Below are 24369 nucleotides of genomic sequence, written 5' to 3'. Positions count from 1 at the left end.
TAACAAATTACAAGATTTCAAACAAAAAATTTTTTAAAGAAGGAAGTGGACCTTTAGATAAGGAGACTTATTAGCCAGATGCAACCTGTAAACTTTATTGGGATCATCAGTCTTAACAATTGTGCAGTTTTTAAAAATCTGGTAGATATGAACATTGATTGGCAATTTGGCAGGGTTACTGTTTAAAACTTTTAGCTGTGAAAAGGCTGTTGGGGTTAGGCATTGAAAAGGAAAAGAGTCTTAGAAATGATGTCTGAGATTTGCTGGAAAAATACCCAGCGTGGCAGGCAAGGGGACGCAGGAATGGTAAGGGATACCCGAGAGAGCGTTGTACTGTTATACTCTCTTTAGTGGTGTTGAAAAGGACCATAATCAAGGGGTTTTATTTCATTGTGTTTCAGAAAGTTTCTGAGATAGGAAGCAGCTCAGGAAGAGTTTCTCTGAAACGTAAGCCTCACACGGCACAAGCGAGCCTCCTTGGGGCCTTCTCCTGTCAAGAATGAGCACCGCAATGAGGGTGCGGCTGTGTCCCAGTGCCCACAGGTCCTTCAAAAGCCGGACAGAATTCTGACCGTGAAGGCGGAGGCAGAGGACCATGCTGCCATGTAATCAGCCTCCCAGTCAAAAGCTGGCCTGTCCCCGCTTCAGAGAGTTCTAAGACCAGGAGGCTCGGGACCCTACAAGGTTCTGAAATGCCCCTGGGAGCTCTGCTGCCAGTGGCTGAGGGCACAGGGACAGTCTGCACGTTGCCCATCCTGAAGCTGCTGGAGCTGGAGCAGCTCCTGGCCATCCTGCCCGGAGGCAGTCAGGCTGGGGCTGGGAGTGCGCTGCTGGGCAATGGAGGAGTGATGGAGGCCTGCCGGAGGGCGGGAGTGAGAAAAAGAACCAAGCCCGCGGATAGAAGAGGGATCTAACGTGTGAAGAAGATAGGGAGGGGTAGGTCTTCCAAGGAGAACGAAGGCCACGTCTGTTTTGACCCAATACCGTGTCTGTGTTCCTCTTGGCTCTTCCCTGGTGCTTTTGGGGATCAAATTAGATTTTGGATCATTTCCTAGGTGGTTTTTTTTCATTTCTGACACTCTGATTCTAATTCTTATGGGGAGGTGCTTCAGTTAAGTCATGATTTAACCTGCTCACATCTGAATCATTCTCTACAGAAACTATAATATGTATTCTTTTGTCACGACAAAAGAATCTCTTGGGACAACAAATCCAAAGTTTGAAAAAATTCTCCATCTCAGCAGACGCCTTGACCTCATGATCCTCCTCAGAGGCCTGAGCTAGAAGCACCCCGCTCAGCTAGAAGCCAGTGGGGAGAGGTAGGTTGGATTCAGAAAAACCGGAACTTCTCGGCTGTTCTGATGGCTTTGGAGGACAACTAGACAGAATATTGGAAACTAGGACATTTAGGGAAAAGTTCTGGAAATATGGTCCTATCAATAGGTCCAAGTTATATTGAACATAAATCAGTTATTTAGTTTTTTAAATAAGTTATCAAAACTTGAGTGAAAACTTAATTTAAAATCAAGTTATACACCTTACATATACACATTTTTTAAGTTCTCAGCTATACCTTAGTACAGCTGGGGGAATTTTTTTTAATAAAAGAAATTTTTAAAAATTTACATTATCTCTGGGAAATAAGATTATGAAGAACTTTCTCTTTGAATGTTTTTACTAAGTACATAACATTTTTTTTGCCATGAATAGATACTGCTTTACGATCAGAAAAAAATAGTAATTTTTAAAGAAATACACTGGGGGGAAAGGTCTAACAAGACATTTTCTTAAAAAAAAAAAAAGGCAAGTAATTACATTTGCTTTAGGGTTCCCCATTTTCTTGTCTCCAGGACAGGAAGTTTTCTGGGGGGAGATAGCCCTCCCCACCCCCAACACAAGAATCAGCACACATCACCAGCTTCAGGCACAGGAGCCCAGTTCACACGTGGATCTTGGGAACTCCACCCCCTCCACGCCAGTCGTAAGAGGCAGCATCCTCTGAGGAGGAGATCAGGGTCTTCGATCTTTTTCTTGGGCGCTCCTGTGTTGAAAAGCAGGCCTGAACGTGACAGTTTGCAGACCTGTGCTGGGAGTAGAGTGTGTTCACCAGACTAGCGTGAGACCTTCAGTCCAGAACTCAGGGGGGTGCTGAACTCATCAGAGCACAGCAAGGGATCTCAGTCGTCCACTGGCCCCCCCACCCCCGCCACGGCTGAGTGTCTTTCACTCCCTGAAGGGTTACGCCGGAGACAGTATTGGGCTGCTTTGAATTCTGGTGTGGTCGCTTTTTAGCTAAACCACACTCCGTGGTGTGGCTCATGGAGACCTTCATTGACAATATAGCACCGTTCTTCCCTTATGGGAAGGGAACCCCAGAGGTCCAGCCACCCTGTATGGAGGGGAGCCTGTTCTGGGGAAAAGCAGGCAGTCGGGAATCGAGAGAACAGACCCACAAAGCATCCATCCCAACCCAGGGGGAAGCAGGTAGGGTGGAGGGGCTGGTTAACTGCAGAGAAGATCCTTACCTCACTGTTCATTTCATTCGCTATAAATTCTCAGAAGTCAGTACCGTTTGGTAATAGAACCGTGAAATGCTCATTGCAAAGCCAAATAACACCGCTAGGGGGCTGCTGCTTTCTATCGGCAGTGCCCCTGATCTTTGCGGGAGCATGAGGGGCCCCATAATGGATTTCACAGATTTGGACATGTCCATGGTCACTTACATCTGGAGAACATGATGTCCCTTTCTGTGGAAGTGTGGTTTGACTGAGAAGCTCCCACGCTGAAATAAGTGATAATTTGGACTTCTAGAGTCTCCCGTCACCACTGGGATCTGTGGGACACAGAATTAGGGGAGGCCAGAGGCCGGCATGACATCCATCTATCTGGTGCCCACCAGAACGGATGGACGGGTGGGTTGTTAAAGTAGCGAAATGCTTCCAGACTCGTTGGTAAGCAGCTGCTGCTCTGTGTCCCCGAGCGCCTCGCCCGCCTCCTTGGCCACCCCAGCGACTCCCCTCACCCCGATCCTCCAGACCTTCCTGGGGTCCAGCATCTAATGGCTCTCGCCTGGTCTTACAAGAGGCTTCTGGATCTCCAGATGAGACCAGCGTCTGTTCTAAAGGCTGTCTGGAAAGTGTAATCTCCTCCTTGCCCGTGAGCTTTTATAGCCTCACCGCCCCTGCTCGTAAGGGGCAGCCGGGCAGTGTAGCCCAGCACAGCGAGGGCTGGAACCAGCTGTGTTCGGGTCCTGGCTCCACTGTGCACTAGCCGCGCTGTGCCTCTGTTTCCTCCTCTGTAAGCATCAAAGAGGAGAAAGTGCTTTGTAAACTACAAAGTGCCTACATGTACAAGTTATTTTTTTAATTATTGTGATTATCAGAGTTCTTTGACCAACACAGGACCACGCCCTCAAATCCCAGCTTTCCCCCCTCTGCCTGGACCCCCCACTTCTGCAGTTACCTCAAGCTTCGACCCCAGGATCCCCCTTCTTGGAGATCACTAACCTTGGCCCCTTGGGGCTGCTTCCTCAGCCTCCCGCCTCCCTCACCTCTTGCTGAGTGGCCGGGAGAGCCCAAGTTCTTCCCAACCTTCTCAGAATTCCTTTCCTGTCCCCCCTTCAACCCCACCACTTCAGTCCCCTGCTTTTTCCTCATCCTCTCCCCAGGTTTGCAAAATAACTTGGGGTATTCTCCTTATGAAGTACTTCAGAATCTCACTGTATTTCATAACCTGCTTTAAAGAAAAAATTTTTAGAGAGGGAGAAAGAGAAGTATGTGAGTGGGGGGAGGGGCAAAGGGAGAGGGAGACAATGTCCAGCAGGCTCCCCACTGAGCATGGAGCCCAGCGTGGGGCTGATCCCAGGACCCTGAGATCATGACCTGAGCCAAAACCAAGAGCCAGCTGCCTAACTGACTGAGCCACCCAGGCGCCCCTCATAACCTGCTTTTTTAAAAAAAACAGTGTGATCATTAATTACTTTTCTGTAACCTCATTTTTCATTGCTATATTATATGTCATGGTTTATTCCATCCATCCCTGGCGGTAGGTGTGCATTTTATTTCCATGGCTTTTCTTTGCAGAGCAAACAGTAACATTTGGATTTTCTACATATGATTACAGATGGTGACCTCAGGAGTAGGGACGAGGTGCTCAGCTCAGATCAGGAACTTGTGGAAAGAAGATCCCACGGGTGACTCTTCACAGGTACCAGAGCTGGGAGACACCTCAGAATGTTCCAGAACCTTAGACCAGCATTAGGGAACCTCCAGACAGGAGGCCAAGGAGCTGCCCTGCCCAAGAGAAGAGTTTCAAGCAGGAGAGGGAAGAAGAAGCCACGAAGGTGACAGAAGTGACCAGAACTCCGGGCCAGGTGAGTGCCTCGTTCCAAGTCAGAAAAGTTGTGCAGAGAGAGACTCCATACACATGCACGCGTGGCCACAGTTTGTGGGCAGACCCAGCCCTCATTTAGCATCACCCTGCTCAAGAGAGGACCCTCCATGTGGGCGTAGGGAATGGACTCCAGATTCCCCAGAACCTGGTGGTCAGACCCCCTGCGTGAGCAGGTCAGGAGGCCAGCACGTAGATGAGAGAAAGCGATCACACGAGCAAGGGAGGCAGGAGGGACCAGCGGGTATAAGCTGTCAGGCATGCCTGACATAACTAGAGGGACAGCAGGGATGGCTCCTTCAGGAGGTCTCGTCGCCAAACCTGGGCCCCCACGTGTGGCCCTGCAGCTGGCCAGGGTTTGTGCTCGCCGGGTGCGGGAGGGCCCAGGGAGCTGGCCTGGGTAGCGGTTCATCTCCCAGCCACTCCGCAGTCTCCTGAGCCACCCGGCCTCCACTTTAGTCCCCTCTTGGGCCACTTTTGTGTCACTTCTGCCTTTTAAAGAAATAATAACACATTTATTCTCTTATTAACAAAAGGAATATGTGTCTAGAACAGAAAAATTTAGAATACATCGAAACAAAATGAAAAAAAAATTAGTCCTCTGTTTCGGAATCTCGGGTAACATTGACTGTCTCTCTGGCATCTGTTTCTAAGCATTTATACACATTTTCCCTGTTATTCAGATTTCTCCAAAAAAAAAAAAAAGTAGGAAACCTCCTGGGGTCCACAGCTCCCTGCAGCCCCCATCGGCCCTGCTTTTCAGGGGTGGGAAGCAAGAGAAGTCCCCACATGCCCGTTTGCGAACACAGTGGCAATACCCCTCTCGGCCACAAGAGGAGGGTGTTGGCTCATGCACTTGTGTCCCCAAGCGGCCTGTGCTTCCTGCCGGGGTCTGGACGGGCACCGTAGTGAGTCCCCCCCTTTATTGCTGCTTCTGCTCACTGCATCTCTTGGAAGCCTTCCTGGTGCACGAGGGGAAAAAAGACAGAACTCCCAGCCTTCCTCTTCCACCACCCCTGCCGAAACTTGAGGACTCCTTGGACAGCTCTCTCCTAGCTGTGCCAGCCTTGGGCTCCGGGGAAGGGATAAACCACAAACCTGCTCGAGTCATCCCCAGACTAAACCCTCTTCACAGTTCCCCATTGTTCTTGAGATCCCTTTTGAGCTCCGTGCCTCCCCAGGAGCGCTTGTTTCCTCACATACACTAGACGGACCGTCTTTCGGCCCCTCTCGCTCTGCTTCCTCACCAGCAGACCTTCCTGCAAGTTCCTCTCTGCACACCAGGCTGAGGCTTCCTCTTTCGGGTCTTAGCCAACATGTTACTTCTTCCCCAAAGTCACTCTCAAGCCTGTGAGTCTGGGTTACGTAATTCCCCTCTGTGCTTCCACGGGGCCCAGTCCTTCCCCTTTCAGATTGCGCAGCGTGCTGGCTTGTCTGCTTCCTTCTAGAATGGGAGTTCCATGAGGGCAGGGACCATGTCAGTCTGACTCACACCCCCAGCGCCCAAGTACAGTGCCTGGCGCTCCGTGGGGCTCAATCTAGATTTGCTGAACAGATGAAGGAGTGCGTGAATGAGCCCTCCCCTGTTCCCTGAAGTAGAGTCTGCGGAAGCCAGCCACTCCCTCCTTCCATCCCCCTCCCCCCAGTTTGCCAGCTGCCTCTCATTGTCCCCTGTGTCTCTGGAAACGCAGCCCAAGGAAGAGCGGTGCTGAAGGACCAGTTGTGTCCCTGTGATGGTGGGAAGACCATGGCATGACCTCCCCTCTGTTGCTGGCTTGGCCACATACTACCCAAGCCTGTCCCTTATTTTCTTTACAAAGCGGAGCTAACGGCCCCCACGCTTGCCGGGTCGCTTGAAGGAATCACATGCCTGCCTGACACATGGCGGACAGTAACGAGATCAGAATTCTTCCTCCCTCTCACCCCAGCGCTCTCTTCCGAGTCCCCCTCTGAGACCATGGGACGCGGACTTGCTCCCCTGCCATCTCAGAGGTGCTGCTGTTTTCGTGAGTCCCTTCTCCTCTCCCCACCGTCCCCCAGGCCACTTGCTGCCAGCCCCTCCTCCTTCCCTGTCCTTTGTCCCCTGCACAAATAATAGTGTTTTATGTGTCCCACGCCCCTGCCCTGTGACATTCTCATCTCTAAGAGCTGCTCACCTCCCGAGGATTTTCCTACATCAGCGCCATTCATGGAATCTCTCTAGGATGAATTAGGAAATGAAGGGAAATTTTCCCTTATTCATAATTTTCAAAATTTCCTCTGTATGAATTCTTTGACATCCTGCCAGAATTCTGCCCAAATGTGTGGCCACGTGTATCATGCCGGTGGAGTGAGGTTTGGGCTTAAGAGTCTGAGGTTTCCCAAAGTGATGCCTTTATCAGCATAAAGTCTCCTGGTCCCAGCCTCTACGGACCAGCAGCCCCCTAGGGTGGCCCCCATGGTTCTACTCTGGCGGGAACGCTGAGCGTTGGAGCTTATGGGCTGTCCTCGGTCCTGGCCTTACACTATGATGACATCGTAGGAAGTGAGAGTGTCACAAGTCCCCATTTCTGAGAATCAGAGCTCTGTGACTGCACCAGCGTTCCAGCCCTGGCTGTCTCCTCCTCCTAACAGCACAGCAAGAGGAGAAGGCACCACTTTCACAGGGGGGTGAGGAGTGAGCTGTGTTCTGAGTGCCCGATGTCAATGCCCACGTCACAGGTGCCCCTGGAATGCAGCCCCCCTCCCACGGCTCTGAATTTGCCCAGCCTCCTGGCCTGGCCCGAAGCCCACCTCCACCCTGAAGCCTTCCTGGGACTCTGTAGGCCTGCAATTAGACTCCGCTGTCCCTGCTCCTGTGAGAGTTCACGGCCCACAAAACCCCTTAGCACTCATGCTAGGCCGTCATGACCTTTCTACACCTTCCTCTCCAACAGACTTAAAGGAAGCTCTTTGAGGAAGAACCACGTCCTGTCCTTGGTATTCTCCATGGCACCTCTGAGCACAACGGGACTTTGGAGACCAGGTGTGGCTGCGGTCACTGTGGTCCAAGCGGATGGACTTGTGGTTCAGCGCAGTCGTGGGTGGAGATGCACTGTGACTGAAGACGTATGTGGCCTGCCTTCTCAGGGATAGTTGTCGCGCTTTTCCAGGTCACGCAGGAGGAAGGTGATCTTGTCCTTGTTGCCACCCCTTGCCCCTGACACCCGCCCACGCCAGGCAGGCCAGCCAGATTCTCCCTGCTGCCAGCCGCGCATGGCGCCAATCCCAGGAGTGACTTCGGGGAGGGGGAGGCAGGGAGCAAGCAAGCGATCGGTACTGTCGCGCACCTGTCCATGCAGTGTCCTGGTTAAGTCTGGATGGCGTAGGGATCACCCTCAGCGTGAACCCGCAGCTCTTCGAGGGCGCGGCCCATGTCTGAAACATCTCTGTATCCGCGGTACGTGGCGTAGCCCCCGGCACGTAGAAGGCTGTCACATGGCGTGGAGCAGGGGAGTGCCCCTGTAGTTAGGGGCAGCCAGGGAGTTCATGGAGGGACTGAGGAAAACAGATGTTAGTGACTGTCCTCCAGTGCCCCCCTGGGCCTCCCACCCCCCAGTGAGTGCGTCCTCCCTTTGGTATCTGGCGAAGTCCTGGGTCCTAAACACAGAATGCAAACGGTGCCCCTTTGTGTTTTGTAAGCTGCAGAATCCCTGTCTCCCCCCACCCCGCCCCCCGGGGAAAAGGGAACAAGTCCTGTGTATACATCCGGGTTTTATAGAGCTGCGGAGCTGTCTGCGGCTTTCGTTTAAAGCTAGTGAGTTAAAAATGTTCTTGGCCAGATCACAGGAGCTGGTCCCGAGGGCCGGTGCTGCCCATAGACCCTCATCTTCTAGGAGCCCAGGGCTGCTTCCAAACAGCTGAACCTTGAAGCTGGTGGAGATGTGAGCAGGTCATCGAGGGTTAAAGAGAGAGAGGAAGGGAGGGCCCTTGCCAGCTGCCTCTTTGTCTGCTTACCAGGGCCCTTGGAGCTCTCCAACTGTCTCTGGGCAGGAGCACAACTGGCCCCCAGGTATCCCTGCTCTGGTTTGGATGTCTGTAGCTGGAGTGTCATTTATGGTGGGTCTCCAGAATGCTCTCTCACATTATTCCCTCCTGACCATCCGGAGACCGGACTGAGCAGAAATCAGTGCAAACAGGTAGAGGAGGTCGAAACAGATAATTGAGTGAAGGCTGGGGGAGGGGCAGGGCGCTGGAGGGGCAGGTGACTCTCAGCCCAGGCTTCACGCGCAGCACCCCCCAGAACCCTCCAACGGCCCTGGAAGTAGCGTGGTCCTGTCCTCGTGTTCAGATGAAGAAACTGAGGTTTAGAGAGGTTAAACAACTTGCGCAAGGGCGGGCAGCGGGTGAGGGGGGAGCAGGGCTCCACATCCAGGTCTGCCCATCACCCGGGCTTTAAAGCGCCGCTTCTCCCCTTGTTGGAATTTAACTTGCGTCGCCAGAACCCCCAGTTCGCACTGCGTCTCGGTCCTTTAGCCACTTTGAAATGGTCCTGCTTCCACAGTCCCTTCTGAGGCCCGTCAGAGCCGCTCAGTGGTTTCTGAGAGACCAGGTCGAATGGCTGCTCGACCTCCCGACCTCCCGGGGTCACAAGTGACCTTCCCTGCTCTCCCAGCAGTCGCTGGAATTTCTGCTGTGGGAAGTTGGGGAGAGTGTGCGAGAATCTGATCTCCGCCCTCTGTTCCGTGAGTCAGGTCATCGGGCAGAGCAAGGCGGGAACAGTTTCTTTCTGCTCCACTGCGTCTGGGCCTTGACCCGAGAGGCCCACATGGTTGGATTTGGCTACGGTGGTCTGACTGTGGCTGTAGCGCGGGGGCCTTGGTTCCGTCTGCCAGCGGGATCCTTCCCCTCCTCTTCACGTGGCATCCACAGAAATGTGGCAGAAATGTCCAAAATGGCTTTTTCACTCGTGCGTCTGGTGCTTCCGTGTTCTCTCTACGGCCTTCATTAAAGGAGCCTTGTCTTCTTACATTGTTTCTCTGGGCTCCACAAAGCCACTGTCCGTCCTCTTCCTTGTGCCACGGTACCTGTCTGCCCCGAGCCCTGTCTGTGGGGAGCTGCCACAGTTCGGCCCCTGCTGTATCATGTGACCTTGCCCATTGGACCAGGATCCAGTGGAGGCCGGCCAGTGACTTTTGGAGTCACCTGGCCAGCTCAAAAATATAAGGAAAGTCAGACTAGTTGGATTCCCCTTTGGGGAAATACGAACCCAAAAAATAAGACTGTATCAGCACAGTGTATGTGTGTGACAGGATAGTGTGAGGCCAAGTAGGGCCTGGATGGACTGATGTGCTGGCCTGAATGAGACTGAAGAAGGAACTTGGAGATAGAAGAAAAACAAGCCATGACATGGGGGGAACACAGAGTGCAGGGAGGAACCATGAGCCTGTTGTTGGCGAGGGGAGAAAGAAAGGGACAGCCAGAGCAGAGCTGGGACCCGTAAAAGGCCGGGGCAGAGCCAGTCCCTGAGGCGCCCTAGTGTCCCATGGCCCCTGGACCTGCCTGGCCCATGTGAGTCACTGCAGCAAGCTCCTTCCTTATTCCCTTGGCTGTCAGTTGGCTTAGAGGGGGCCAATAAAAATTAGGAGTAAATGGGCTGGAGGAACCTCTGGGAAGAATTTTGCTTTTTGATTAAAGGAAGGATGGTGAAGAGGCCTGGCCCTTCTTCCTGCTTTGGACACGGATGTTTGCGGTCATGACACTTAGAGCTGTAGCAGCCATCTTGGGACCATGAGGCAAGGGAAGAAGCCAACATACCAAAGTTGGCCTAGCAGACGGACAAAAAGAGCCTGGGTCCTGGATGACATCGTTGAGCCACTATACCTATCCTGGAACCACCTACTTCCAGTCTTACGGATACATTAATTGAATGTCTTTATTTTCTAAGCAGATTTCTGCTATTTGAAGCCTGAGACATTCTTAGCCAGTATAGCACTGCTCTGAGCCTGTCTGTCATCAGCTCCTTAGAGCCCCAATGGCTTTTGGTTTAGATCCAAATGGGAAATCGCCGCAAATGTAGACAGTGGAAATCTTCACTTACATGGCAGGAAATACAAGTCAAGATTTCTCACAGCCTCCAGAGCAATTCCAGCACTTAGTCCCCCAACTCCCAGGGCCTGTTGGATGCAAATGAGGAAAGACAGATTCAGGAAAGTTCTAGATATATGAGCATGAATCTTCTAAAATGGGGCTCAGTGATGAATTTGGGGACACAGAGTGCTGTGGGGAGAGTGGGGGAGAGCCTAAGCATGGGCCAGAAAGCCATGGAAAGCACATGGAAGGAGCAGCAAGCTGGAATGGACAGATGGCAGGTGGGTCGGATCACTTCTGCGGGAGGCCAGGGTCCACAGCAGGATTTCAGAAGTGCCAAGTACTGGCTGGGAGGAGTTTACAGCAACTGAAACTAAACTGGTGGAAAACGAGGCCTTTTTGTTAACCCCGCAGCCAGACTTCCTGACAATTTAGATCCTCTTAGGAACAGGGCCTGAATTGTGGCCATTGCCTGCATGCGGGCACTCCCACGTTCTTCATTCTTTGTCTCTTCTCCACCTTTCCCTCTCCCTCTCCCGCCACCATTTCTTCCTGTCTTCTCAGCAAAGCCAGGAGCCAGAAATGCACAAGCTCTGAATCTCTTCTACCTCAGCTGGAAAGTAAAGCTAGCAGGAGGCAAGGATGTCTTATGGAAGCTTCGAATCCTAGTATGGGGATCATCCTGGTTCTCTTGGGAGGCAGGAAAGCCGTCCGTTGATAAGGACTAGATTAAGCTTTCTTCTGCCCCAACTTTGACCAAGCAGTGGGGACGGAAGTGCTCCTTCAACACCAGACAAAATGTGGGGTCCTCCCTTCCCTCATGAAATGAGACCTTGAACTTGGGAACTCTGGGCCGCCTTCTTTTGATTTCTAGTTTCAGGTTCACAACAAAGATAAACTGGCGTCCTCCTCATGCATCCTAGCAGTATTTCATTGCATTCGGAGCTTGAGAACAAGTCACCCACCCATTTCCCATCCCCACATCATCAGTAGCAGAGACATGTGACCCACAGAAGTTCATCAAATGAATGGGGCCCAAGCACAGATGAGTTTTCAGCAGACTCTGCCACTAAGCCTCATCACCCGTCTGAGCGCAGCCCTTATGCACCCTGCATATCTGAGGAGTCCTGCCCCCAAAGGCCAAACCCCAGGCCAACCCCGACGTTTGCCCGCTGTGTTACTTCACTCACTCAGTAGTTCAGAAGACCTAGTAGAATTACAAGCTAAGCTTATAAAAGCAATGATGCTATTGGGAAGGTCAGTCATTAAAGACATACACACACAATTCCTGACTTCATCAGAGAAAAGAGTGAAAGTTTTGGGAGGGAGGAAGCAAAAAGGGTAACCTCCTACTTTGATGTGATTAATGCTTCACAGTGATGCTTAATACACCCCGAATTCCCCCAACCCCCCAGTTGGCCCATACCCCACGAAGGTTTCTCTGAAATCCGGTAAGGAAAAGAACTCGAAGGCTTCTCCTCCTCCTTGGTAAAGTCAAGGTTTTTTTCTCCAGGATGAATTAGCCTGATTACGGATTAAACGGTCTCCCGCAGTCCGTACAACGCAAGATAGTCTTTCCCGTGAACTTGCCAATGATGAGAAAGGGCTACACTGTCCCCACATGATTTTGCACATCGATTAGGCTCACAGGCTTCTCTCGAGGATGACTGCTTTCAGGTTCAGGCCGCTGCACGCTTCCCCTAGACAGTTCTCTGTATTCGTTACATATGACCAGCACAAGTCCCAACTAAATTAGCTGACATCATCTGAGTCTGGAACTTGGATTGTAGGTTCTTCCTCATCCATTATGCTTGCAGAGCTCCTCCCTGCCCTGAAATCCCAGATGTCCGAGTAGCTGTCTAAAAGCATTTTCACATCCATTACGTGCATGTGGTTTTTCTCCAGTGTGAATTCTCTGACGTTGAATGAGCTCTGCTTTCCTGAAAGCCCCCACATTTATTGCATTTGTAGAGTTCCCGTGGCTTGTGAAAGTGCTAGAATGCTGGCGGAGGCCTCCACAGATCAGGCTTTCTCTAAGGTGAATGTTTCAGTGTTCAGTAGGATGGGAGCCCCAGCGAAAGTCAGCTGTATTCGTAATGGGGTCTCTCTCAATATGAATACTGTAGTCCTGAATAAATTCTGACTTCTAAGGTTTGGGCACATTTATTTTGGGGTCTTATCACTTCTAAAAGATACAGAATTGCAAATTATCCCCATCTTCATCCCATTCGTGGAGTGGGGTCCCTGATGTTCTCTGGGATGTCTCCCTAGTCAGATCTCTCTCCACGCTTGGGGGCCAGTTCACCCCCTCCCATAGGGACCTCCTCGCTGCGTTCACCTGTGAGTCTACTGCTGCAGAAAGTTCCTCTTGGGGCCCACTTGCTCTGGGTCCCAGCCTCACAATATAAAATCCTAGCAAATGTAAATCCCAGCCACTCTCTCTCAAAGAACCAGAACATGTCTTGGGCGGAGAATATAAAATTGGGGGAGAAGACTTAAAGAGGCAGAGTGCCTTTGAGTGAATCTAGAAAATGATGGGTATGACAGATGGCTGGTTACTTATATTCTCTCTCTCTCTCTTTTTTTTTTTAACCAACCCTCTTGTGGTCATACTGAGAATGTACGCATTAAAAATACCTTCTCTGGTGACCAGGAGAAAGCACATGGGGTCTTGCAGGGAGGCTGTTGCCACTCTGTTCCTTGATCTGGATGCTGGTCAAATGAATGTGTTCACTTTGTGAAGATCCCTAAGTGGGATGCTTGGGATTTATGTGCTTTCTAGGCGGCAGAGTTAAAAATGAGTAAGTTCCCCGTACTGCCGCCGTGCAGCCAGCAAATGAGATGTAAGCAGAACTGGGCCTCCACGAGAACTCCTTAAAGTGGGGGACTCCGAAGCAGAAACCTTTCGCCTTTTCCCTCCTGCCCCCCTTCCTCTCGTGGATCCGGGAGGTGACGCCTGAAGGCGCAGCAGCCATCCTGGGAGTGTGTGAAGGAGCGCCACGTGCAAAAGCTGGCTGAGCCAGCCTAAGGAAGGTGCCCCTTCCCTGCGGCCTTGAACTTCTCACCTCTGGCATTTTCACTTTGTTTAGTCTAGGCAATGAGAAGTGACTCATGGTTAGGTTAGGCATCTTTCCCCGTGTTCATTGCCTCTTTTTAATTTTGTAAACCTTTCTCTTTGATCCTTTTGGAAAAGTTCTGTGCTCATTGAAGGTATTGTCCCTTTGCGTGTCAGATGCCTTGCGGGTATCCTTTCAAATTTGTCATTTGTCTCTTGAGTTTGTGGGGGTTTTTTTAACTCAAACAAATTACCCCATTTTTATTGTATGGCGTCTGAATTGCATATTTATACTTTTCCCACTCAGAGTTGTTAAAACGTTAATGTTTTCTGCTCGTTGTTTTATGTTAAAATCTTGGATCCGCATGGAATTTACCTTGAGGTGAGGCCTGGGGGTGAAGGTCCGGCTCTTCCCTTCCCCCATCAGCTCTCAGCACTGTCTGGGGTATATCTCCCTTTCCCCAGCCACTGTGAAATGCCACCGTGATTAGGGGTTCAGTTCCCATGAATTTCTGTTTCATGTCTGTACTTTGTCTGATATACAATTATTTTAATTCTTTTTATAAGTTGTTTTCCTGTCTGATAAGTCTGCTGCCTCATTGTTCTTTTCTGAAACACTCACGTGACACTAAGGTGAATAAGTGGGGGGTGGCGGTAGTCACTCAGAGATTGCCATGATGTTAGACGGTACAGAGCCTCCTGTATACAGAGAACATTCTAACAATATTCTTACTTTGAGCAGTCTCCCTTTTTCCTCTGCAGTGTATTCTTGGAGCCATTTGGTAAGGAAGAGTCATATTTTCTCGTAATAATTACTCATATCCAGAAACTCAGCATCAAACAAGTTGTGCTTCTGACACATACGTCATAAAAACAAAACCATAAAACTCAGCATGGTCTTTAGTAATATAAAAGGGCACCATGATGCTTCGAGTCCTGTGGCGTGGGCATATGGGGACTCAGGATGATAACGTCACTGGCCTCCGGGTGCTGTGAAGTCTACACAAAGCACAGGCCATTCTGCCATTCTGTCTGTCCCGTCTAAAAATAGCCCTATCTGTGTCAAAAGGACAAATAGTGCACTCATAAACATGCTTCCCTTCGTGGAATTCAAGAGATTCATGAGGAAATGATGTGTAAGATACAAGTTTCTTTTTAAGGCAAACTTGCCGGAGAAGATGAAACTGATTCTGTTTCTCCTGATAAATTTCCCTGAAACAAACAGCAGCGTTCAGAAGAATCCCATTCCCCTTCCTGCTGTGTAGGGTTTTTAGGGTTTTCCTAGAAATGGCTATGACGGTATTTAAAGGCCTCATTAGGACATTAGTTTTGAGCACAAGTATTAAGAGAAATAACCTCTCGATTCATGCCTTTGATTTTTTTTCTTTGCTGCAAAATGCTTCATATTGGTGTAATGAACAGAACGAAATGTTTGGGAAAATATGGGTCCAGGAAAGACTAATTCCTCCAGTAAGTCAGCATTTGTGGGGAATGAGTATGATGTAAGTGTAAAATAAAAAAGAACGAAAGAAAGAAACCATATTGGCTGCACCTAGTGACTTCCTTCCAAAGCGTACAGCTTGGGATGGGGGGTGAAAAGTAGCTGCTTTACATGGGAGAAGCCCGACAATCCCTGTCCCAGCCAGGCGATGAAGGTAAACATCAACAGTGATCAGGCTTGTTGATGGTACATACCCTTGTTATGATGTGATGACGGTGGCCCTTTACCGCTGTCGTGGTCTTTGTCCCCAAAACCCATAACACCAGACTAATGAAGAGAAGACATCAGAAAATCCCAGTTGAGGACCTTGTGCAAATGCCCGACTCCTCCACACTGTGAGGGTCATCAAAATAAGGGAAGTCTGAGAAGAGTTGTCACATCCAAGAGGAGCCTGAGAAGAAATGACAGCTAAACCGAATGCTGTATCCTGGATGGGGTCTCAGAACACTTTGAAAAGGACATTAGGTAAAAACTAAGGAAATCTAGATCAAGGGTGAACTTTATTAACATATTAATATTGGTTCATTAGTTATAACAAAGATACCATAAGATGCATTAATGGGGGAAACTGGGATATATGGGAACTCTGCACTATCTTCACAGCTCTTGTGTAAAACTAAGCTATTCTGAAATAAAAGTTTTATTTAAAAATAAGCTAAAAATATCAAAGTATTAGAAGAGGTTGACGGTGGTTACAGATAAGGTGACATGGATGCAGTTCTCTCTCTTCTTCCCACTAAACTGCAGCTCAAACCCTGGACATAATGTCTAGTACAAATAGAAGACGACTCTGGAGGGTGGAGAGAACATCCGGAATTAAGAAAGAACAATGATAATGGTAAAATTATGGGCAAACATATTAGACTATCCTCTTGAGTTTTTGAAATTATGTCTAATAGCTAAAGCAAAAACCATAACATTGCCTAACGTGACGTTCATCATGTGGAAAAGAAATATGTAAGGTGGTTATGAATGAGGGTGCATGGGTACAGAGTCCTCAATGGAGGTAATATGGTTAAAAGTATTGACACCAGTAGGCTGTTGGAGTAAGTTACACATGTATAACACCTAGGGCAACCACTGGGGAGAAAGAAAAAAAAAAAAACTATACAAAGATTTTGTTGTGTCAGTCCCAGCCTATTGATAGTGTTGTTCTTGGTTAGGAATGCCTGACCCCCACAGGCATTCCCCCTTCCACCAGCATCAGGACCAGTGCTGTGGCTGGACCAGTCCTTATGGTTCTTAATATGATTTCAGGAGGCACCTCAGCAATACCATTGGGGAACTTTGAAAAACATGGTTAATTACATACCCCAGGGCCACACATGAAGTCCTGGGTCAAGAGAGAGAAAGAGGGAGAGAGAAAGGACCTAGGGCTCTGCCTTTATTAGGGACTGAGGGTGAGGTACCTACAGTTTCACAGGGACACTCTTTATTAGCACATTTATGGCATAAGAGCAGGAATTAGGGCACAGGAAGGGAGAAATGAGATCAATCAAGCGGTCAGGTCATCTAGGTTATTCAGGGCTCTCCATAACAGGAACTTCATGGGTGGGGGTGGCCTGGTCCCTTACTGGTTGTTTTGCTGGCACTTGTGCCATCCACCCAGCAGTCTGTTAATTCAAGATGGAAGTCTTTGAAATGGATGCTACAGCAATCAAAAGTTTATGTCAAGTGCTTACTCTACAGAGATGCACTCAAAACCAGTATAGATAAATGAAAAAATGTTCAGGCAACCCGAGAAAAGCATGAAAAAGGAAACAGAGGAATGAAGCCAGAAAACAAATAATAAAATGGCAGACTTAAACCCTAACATACCAAAATTGCATTAAATGTAAATGGTATAAATCCACTGGTTAAAAAGAAAGAATAGGACCAGGCCAATGAGAGGCCCCCTTGGGAAGGCTGCTGGAGCTATCAGGAGAGAGGCATGTTCTGTGCTCTGGAATTACTAAAGTGGGAGAATCAAAGGGTGGAGTTCCTGGTGGCCATGTGCTCACTTAAAAACACACACACACACACACACACACACAAGGATTGGTAGAGTGGATTTAAAAACATGATCCAACTATATACAGTATATAAGAAATTCACTTCAAATATAAAGATATATGTAGATTGAAAGTAAAAAGATAGAGCAAGATACACTATGCAAACAGTCAGTAGGAAGCAGGAGTGGCTGTTAATATCAGATGAAGTAAACTTCAGAGCGATGAAAATTGCCAAGGATGAAGGAGGACATTGCATACTGATAAAAGGATTTATCCACCAAGAAGGCATAGCCATCCTAAATATGTATGGACTAAACAACAGAATTCCAATATACATATAGCAAAATTGGTAGAACTGAAAAGAGAAACAGACCAATCCACAATTATAGTTGAGGACTTTTTTTTTTTAAGATTTTATTTATTTGACAGAGAGAGAGCCAGCCAGCAAGAGAGGGAACACAAGCAGGGGGAGTGGGAGAGGAAGAAGCAGGCTCATAGCAGAGGAGCCTGATGTGGGGCTCGATCCCACAACACCGGGATCACGCCCTGAGCCGAAGGCAGACGCTTAACCGCTGTGCCACCCAGGTGCCCCTATAGTTGAGGACTTTTAACACCACTGTCTCAACAGGTAGAATTACTAGTCAGAAAATTGGCAAGGATATAGAACAACACTGTCATCTAACAGGACCTAATTGATATTTATTGAACTACTTGACCCAAGAACAGCAGAATCCTCATTCTTTTCAAGTACGTGTGGGACATTCACCAAGGTAGACTATTTCCTGGGTCATAAAACAAAAAAGAATCATCAAAATGAAATCATACCGAGTGTGAACTTAGACCACAGTGGAATCAGACTAGAAATAAGTAATGGAAAGATAGCAGGAAATTCTCCGAACACATGGACACACAATAATCCGTGTATCAAAGAGGAAGTCTCAAAGGAATAGGTCACATTGAACTGAATGAAAATGGAGCATATCAAAATTTGTGGGACACAGCAAAAAGAGTCTGAGAGGGAAATTCATAGCAGGAAATGTTCACAGAAGGGGCTCAGATCAATAATGTAAGGTACTATCGTGAGAAACTAGATAAAGAAAAGCAAAAATAAACCCAAATAAAACAGAAGGTAGGAAAAAAACCAACGAAAATCAACAGAATAAAAGACATAAAAACAGCAAAGGTAATTAAACAAAAAGCTGTTCTTCGAAAGATCACTGAAATGGATAAGCCTCTAGGAAGGCCAATAAAGAAAAGACAAAGAATACACAAATTACCAATATCAAGAAGGAATCATTGGATGGCCAAGAACTGGAGGATCCAGGACAAGAAAGCAGGCATGTGAGGGTCTGGGCAGGAAGCCTCACTCTGACTCTATTCCAGGTTCTGCGATGTGTCCCAAGTTCCTAAGTCTAGGCTGGCCTACCAGGGAAGGGGAAGTCTCGTCCAGAGAAGAGGCTCGTGGTGGGAATGCGATTCCACATCCACCATTCAACTCCGATCTGCCAATAGAAGTGGCTGGACACGTTGTCCAGAGATGCAGCAGGTCAGGGCATACAAGATGGCGCCGAGTTAATGGCCCCATGATGATACCCACCGAACACGCCCAGTAGCGCCATGATAATGCCTGTAGAGTAGCCCCAAGAAGCCTGTGTTAGAGCTCACCTATCCCTCTTCTAGTGTGTTTTAGATGAATCAGTCCCCTTTCTCCCAGACCCAGGGCCTGCAGCAGAGCAATCTCCCCAATTCTATTGTCCACAAAACCTGCAATAGAATATACTCATCCTCGGGGCGCCTGGGTGGCTCAGTCCAAGCATTTGCCTTCGGCTCAGGGCGTGATGCTGGTGTTCTGGGATCGAGCCCCACATCAGGCTTCTCCACTCGGAGCCTGCTTCTTCCTCTCCCACTCCCCCTGCTGTGTTCCCTCTCTTGCTGGCTGTCTCTCTCTGTCAAATAAATAAATAAAATCTTTAAAAAAAAAATATATATATATATATACTCATCCTCACTAGAGCCACCCCACTCCTTATGTCTGCCCCTCATCTAGGAAAGAAGAGAAGATCTGTAAACATTTTCTGAACAATCTGCTTATTTCTACCCCTTGAGAGAAATCCCTGATTAATTCTTATTACCTCACCAGTGCCGGGGGCCAGGAACTGGGCGCTCATGCTGAGCACAGCACAGAGCAAACCATGGTATGGAGGGAAGCAGAGGACATCTGTATGGATGATTTTCCAGGCATTGTCACCCTCGTCAAAACCATCACTGGAACCTCCAGAGGTCACTTCCTCGTCCAAATTGTACCCAGCCAAGTCATTCCAAAGCACACACACGCGAAAGGCAACCACAAGACCCACCAGTGAGATCATAGGAGTTGATAATGGGCAACCAGTAGATTTCCAGTGCTTGGGGAAGAAGCCACCATCATCGTCCCTATGACCCCTGCCATTCCCAACATTCCACTGAAGTCTCGGACACTCTGTGTGGATGAGGCTGTAACCCAGCTGGAGGGGCTTGATACCCGACACTGAGACATTGGCAAAATAATTCCATCTCCATGGATTCGATGTGGAGGACCAAAGGGGTCTAGAGTCCTGTCTCGTTGCTGCGTGGCAGGAAGCCTGTCTGCATCCTTCCAGCCGACAAAGCCACAGATTGGCAAGACATCCACCACAAACTCAAAGCCTTACAGCCTTGGTGGCCTGGCGCACATACAAAGAGCCAGTCAGGAGTCAGACGAGGCCTCCCCAGGCATGGGATGGGAGTAGGGTTTCTCCACCTCGGCACTACTGACATTTGGACCGGATGACTCTCTGTTCTGGGCGGGGCTGTCTTGACACCGGTAGGATATTTAGCCCCATCTCTGGCCTCTTCCCACCGGATGCCAGTAGCATCTCACCAACTGTGACAATCAAGGCTGTCTCTAGACCTTGCCAAATGTCCCTTGGGGGACAAAATTGCTCCCTGCTGGGAACCGCTGGGTTAGACCTTGGTATGTTGGGGGTTTCCAAGAAGAGGAAGTACGAGCTGACAAAATTAAGGCCTAGAGAAAGGAGAGAGGCCAAGTCTGAGAAGGCCAGGAGTACACTAAGGGGAAAACCTGTAAGATAGGGTTCACTCAAGGAAAAGCATGACACTAGAAGGTTAGATAGAGAGTAAAGGCACCAGTTAAGAGAGAGCCGAGAGGTAGGTATGGAAGGCAACAGAACTGTATGGGAGGGATAGTTTGGACCTTGTTACCTGTGGAGAAACTTGGAGTCAGGAGCCCTGGGCTCTGGTATCATCTCTGCGATTTTCTGTCCGTGTGGTCCTGAAACAGGCACCTCTGAGCAGGCATGTTTCTCAGGCAGCTGAATGCCCATAATAACGCCTGCCCTGCCTGCTGCACAGGGTCATAGTTAGAAATCGAGTCAGATGATATCCATAAAGATGCTCTGAAAGCAAAAGAAAAACTCACAAAGAATAAAATATTGGCCATTCCCACCGACTCCAAAGACCTTAAAAGGAGAATAACAGAACACTGTAAATCACTCTACCCATATAAATGTAATAGCTTGGATGAAATGAACCAATTCCTTGAAAGCTACAAACTACCCAGACTCATCCAATATGAAATAGGCTATTTTGCAAGTCTTGAAACAATTTGAAAAACCAAATTCTTTGTTTTAAAAAAAACAACCCCCTGTCCCAGTGGTCCCACAACTAGTTTGATGATTCACTGGAAGGACTCACAGCACCCCACATAAAGTTAGACTCAAGGTTAAGATTTAGTAGAGCAAAGAATAGAATGCAGGAACAGCAGGAAGAAGATATTTATAAGCAAAGGCTGGAGAGGTCAAATGCATGCTTTCTTATCTCTCCACAGGGATAGCACAGGCAAACCTCCTCCATGTGCAAACAGCAGGAGCATATCCGAGATGTCCTGGCCCAGGAAATACCACCTGAGTCTTAGGGTCCCAAGTTCTCAAACAGACCTACTTACATACCATGTGAGAAAGCATGGCCCCCCAACCAGGCACAAGGTAAGCATCATGAATCCTTATGTTTACCTTTTTTTTTTAATTTTTTTTAAGTAATCTCTGCACCCAACGTGGGGCTCGATCTCACAACCCTGAGATGAAGAGTCTTATGCTCTTCTGACTGAGCCAGCCAGGCGCCCCCTCCTTATGTTTGCCTAGGACACGCTGACAATCTGGCTCTTCTCAACCCGCTGCTTTGGGCATCTAAAATAACATCTCCCCCTGCAGCTGTGCCAATGTTCAAAGAGTTCTGAGAGTCTGCCCAAAGGGTCATCACCATGGATACACAGATAAGTGAGAAAAGGGTGACACAGGGCTGCTGTGTTCACTTTTAGCTCACATTCTCAAAATTGAGAAAATTGAGTTTTGAGAAACCCTGGTCTAGACAAACAGTTCTCAGACGTGACACGCAAAGCAGGCTCCATAAAAGAAAAAAAATCGCTAAATTTAACTTTTAGCAAAATTGAAATTTTTGCTCTGCTGGAGACCCCATTAAGAGGATGAAAAGACAAGTCACAGACTGGGACAAAATATTTATAAACCATGTATCTGACGAAGGACTTATCTCAAAAATATGAACTCAGTAGTAAACAGATGAGCAAACAAAACCCCTCAGACAGATAATCCAGTTAGAAAATGGGCAAAATACGGGGCGCCTGGGTGGCACAGCGGTTAAGCGTCTGCCTTCAGCTCAGGGCGTGGTCCCGGCGTTATGGGATCAAGCCCCACATCGGGCTCCTCCGCTATGAGCCTGCTTCTTCCTCTCCTACTCCCCCTGCTTGTGTTCCCTCTCTCGCTGGCTGTCTCTATCTCTGTCAAATAAATAAATAAAATCTTTTAAAAAAAAAAAAAAAAGAAAGAAAATGGGCAAAATATATGAACAGACGCTTCACCGGAGGTTATAAATTGTTCAACATCCTTAGGCATTAGGGAAATGCAAATGAAGACATAGCACTTAATCACCTATTAGGCGGCTAAAACAAAAACTGGATCTCGGGGCGCCTGGGTGGCTCAGTCGACTGTTAAGCGCCTGTCTTCCGCTCAGGGTGTGATCCTGGCGTTCTGGGATCGAGCCCCGCATCGGGCTCCTCCACTGGGAGCCTGCTTCTTTCTCTCCCACTCCCCCTGCTTGTTTCCCTTTCTCTCTGGCTGTCTCTCTCTCTCTCTGTCAAATAAATAAAATCTTAAAAAAAAAACAAAAAACTGGATCTCTTCTATGTTTGCATCTACAGATGCCTGGGCCACCGTCGAAACCAGAACAGCTTTCAGCTAAATTCCTACTTGAGTTGTCTTGTACCACCTCTGAGATGTAAACTGAGTCTTCTGTTCCTCAGGACGCCTGGGCTTGGTTTACTGTCTCACAGGAATCTTGCCCCTTGTGCCAAAAGGACATAGATTTACGTCTGGTGTCACCTTACCCTGAGCATGTGTGGGGGGGTGTCCCTTGGACTTACACTGCTGTCCTTCTGCAACCATGAGGCCAGTGAGCAGAAGTGCAACTCAGTTCCAGGGCAGCTCCCTGAAGAGCTGGCAGATGCCTCAGGGCAAAAGCAGTTCTAAGAGTTCACTTATACACCAAACACAAAGGCAACCCAAAAGCAAACATAAACAAGTGGGACTAACATCCAACTAAGAAGCTTTGGCATCAGGATGAAGGAAACCATTAACAAAATGCAAAGGCAGCCTGTGGAATGGGAGAAAAAAATTGCAAATCACATTTTTGGTAAGGGTTAATCTCCAAAATATATAGGGAACTCCTAAAACTCAGTAGCAAAAAAACCCAAATAATCCAATGAAAAATGGCGAAGGACCTGCATAGACATTTTCCCAACAGGACATACAATGAAAATGTGCCCAACATCACTCATCATCAGGGAAGTGCAAACTCAAACCACAGTGAGACATCACCTCACACCTGTTAGAATGGCTTTTACGGGGACGCCTGGGTGGTTCGGTTAGTTAAGTGTCTGACTCTCGATTTTGGCCAGGCCATGATCTTAGGGTCATGAGATTAAGGCCAGAGTCAGGCTCGTGCTGGGCATGGACCCTGCTTAAGATTCTCCCTCTCCTCTGCCCCTCCCCCCTTAAAAAAAAAAAAGAACGGCTATTCTAAAAAAGACAAGAGGTAACAAGCTTAGCAAGGATATGGAGAAAGGGAACCATCATACTCTGTGGGTGGAATTGTAACCTGGTACAGCCATTATGGAAAACAGTATGACAGCTCCTCAAAAAATTAAAAATAGAACTACCATATGATCCAGCAATTCCACTTCTGGATTTTTATTTGAAGGAAATGAAAACACTAATTCAAAAAGATATCCGCAGCCCCATGTCTACTGTGGCATCATGTACAGTAGCCAAGACGTGGAAACAGCCCAAGTGTCTACTGATGAATGAATGGATAAAGAAGATGCAACACACACACACACACACACACACACACACACACAGGAATATTATTCAGCCATAAAAAGAAGGAAATCCTGTCATATGTGACAGCATGGATGGACCTTGAAGGCAGAATAGTAAGTGAAATAAGTCAAACAAAGACAAATACCATATGATCTCACATATATGTGAAATCTATTATTAAAAGATGTTTTATTATTTTTAAATAATCTGTGTACCCAATGTGGGGCTTGAACTTACAACCCCAAGATCAAGAGTCACATGCTCCCCCAACTGAGCCAGCCAGGCGTCCCTATATGTGAAATCCTAAAAAAAAAAACAAAAAAAAACCAAAAAACAACAACAACAACAAAAAAAAAACTCATAGATACCAAGAATAGATTGGTTTGTGGTTGTCACAGGTGGGGGGAGTGGGGGAAAGGGGTAGGCGAAATGGGTGAAGGGGGTCAAGAGGTACAGACTTCCAATTGTAAAATAACTGAGTCCTGGGGATGCAATATGTAGCATGGTGAGTACAGTTAATAATGCTGTTCTTTTTTTTTTTTTAAGATTTTATTTATTTATTTGACAGAGATAGAGACAGCCAGTGAGAGAGGGAACACAAGCAGGGGGAGTGGGAGAGGAAGAAGCAGGCTCATAGCGGAGGAGCCTGATGTGGGGCTCGATCCCACAACGCCAGGATCACGCCCTGAGCCGAAGGCAGATGCTTAACGACTGAGCCACCCAGGAGCCCCTAATAATGCTGTTCTGCTAGGAAGATCGGTAGGGGAAGAAAGGGATAAAGAAAGGGGAGTTAATCAGACGGGGGAATGAAGCATGAGAGACTATGGACTCTGAGAAACAAACTGAGGGCTTCAGAGGGGAGGGGGTGGGGGAATGGGATAGACTGGTGATGGGTAGTAAGGAGGGCACGTATTGCATGGTGCACTGGGTGTTATACGCAACTAATGAAGCATC

General features: G+C 48.2%; 1 long non-coding RNA gene across 3 annotated transcripts; it reads left to right on the top strand.

Moving 5' to 3' along the window:
* Window positions 1–29: 29 nt before the first annotated feature.
* On the top strand, window positions 30–22693 carry LOC105242343. 3 transcript variants are annotated; one of them, XR_004628371.1, is made up of 6 exons: window positions 30–936; window positions 1158–1319; window positions 4123–4372; window positions 7305–7807; window positions 20850–21006; window positions 22236–22693. It is a non-coding gene; the product is annotated as an uncharacterized LOC105242343 (long non-coding RNA). The 3 variants fall into 3 exon arrangements; XR_002141353.2 differs by lacking the exons at window positions 20850–21006; window positions 22236–22693 and having other exon boundaries at window positions 1245–1319; window positions 7305–15214; XR_004628370.1 differs by lacking the exons at window positions 20850–21006; window positions 22236–22693 and having other exon boundaries at window positions 7305–15214.
* Window positions 22694–24369: the final 1676 nt, after the last annotated feature.

This window comes from Ailuropoda melanoleuca, chromosome 10 (genome assembly GCF_002007445.2).
Source record: "Ailuropoda melanoleuca isolate Jingjing chromosome 10, ASM200744v2, whole genome shotgun sequence".
Taxonomy (NCBI): domain Eukaryota; kingdom Metazoa; phylum Chordata; class Mammalia; order Carnivora; family Ursidae; genus Ailuropoda; species Ailuropoda melanoleuca.
Note: the sequence above shows the minus strand (reverse complement) of the source record. Positions and strands in the feature narration are given on the sequence as shown.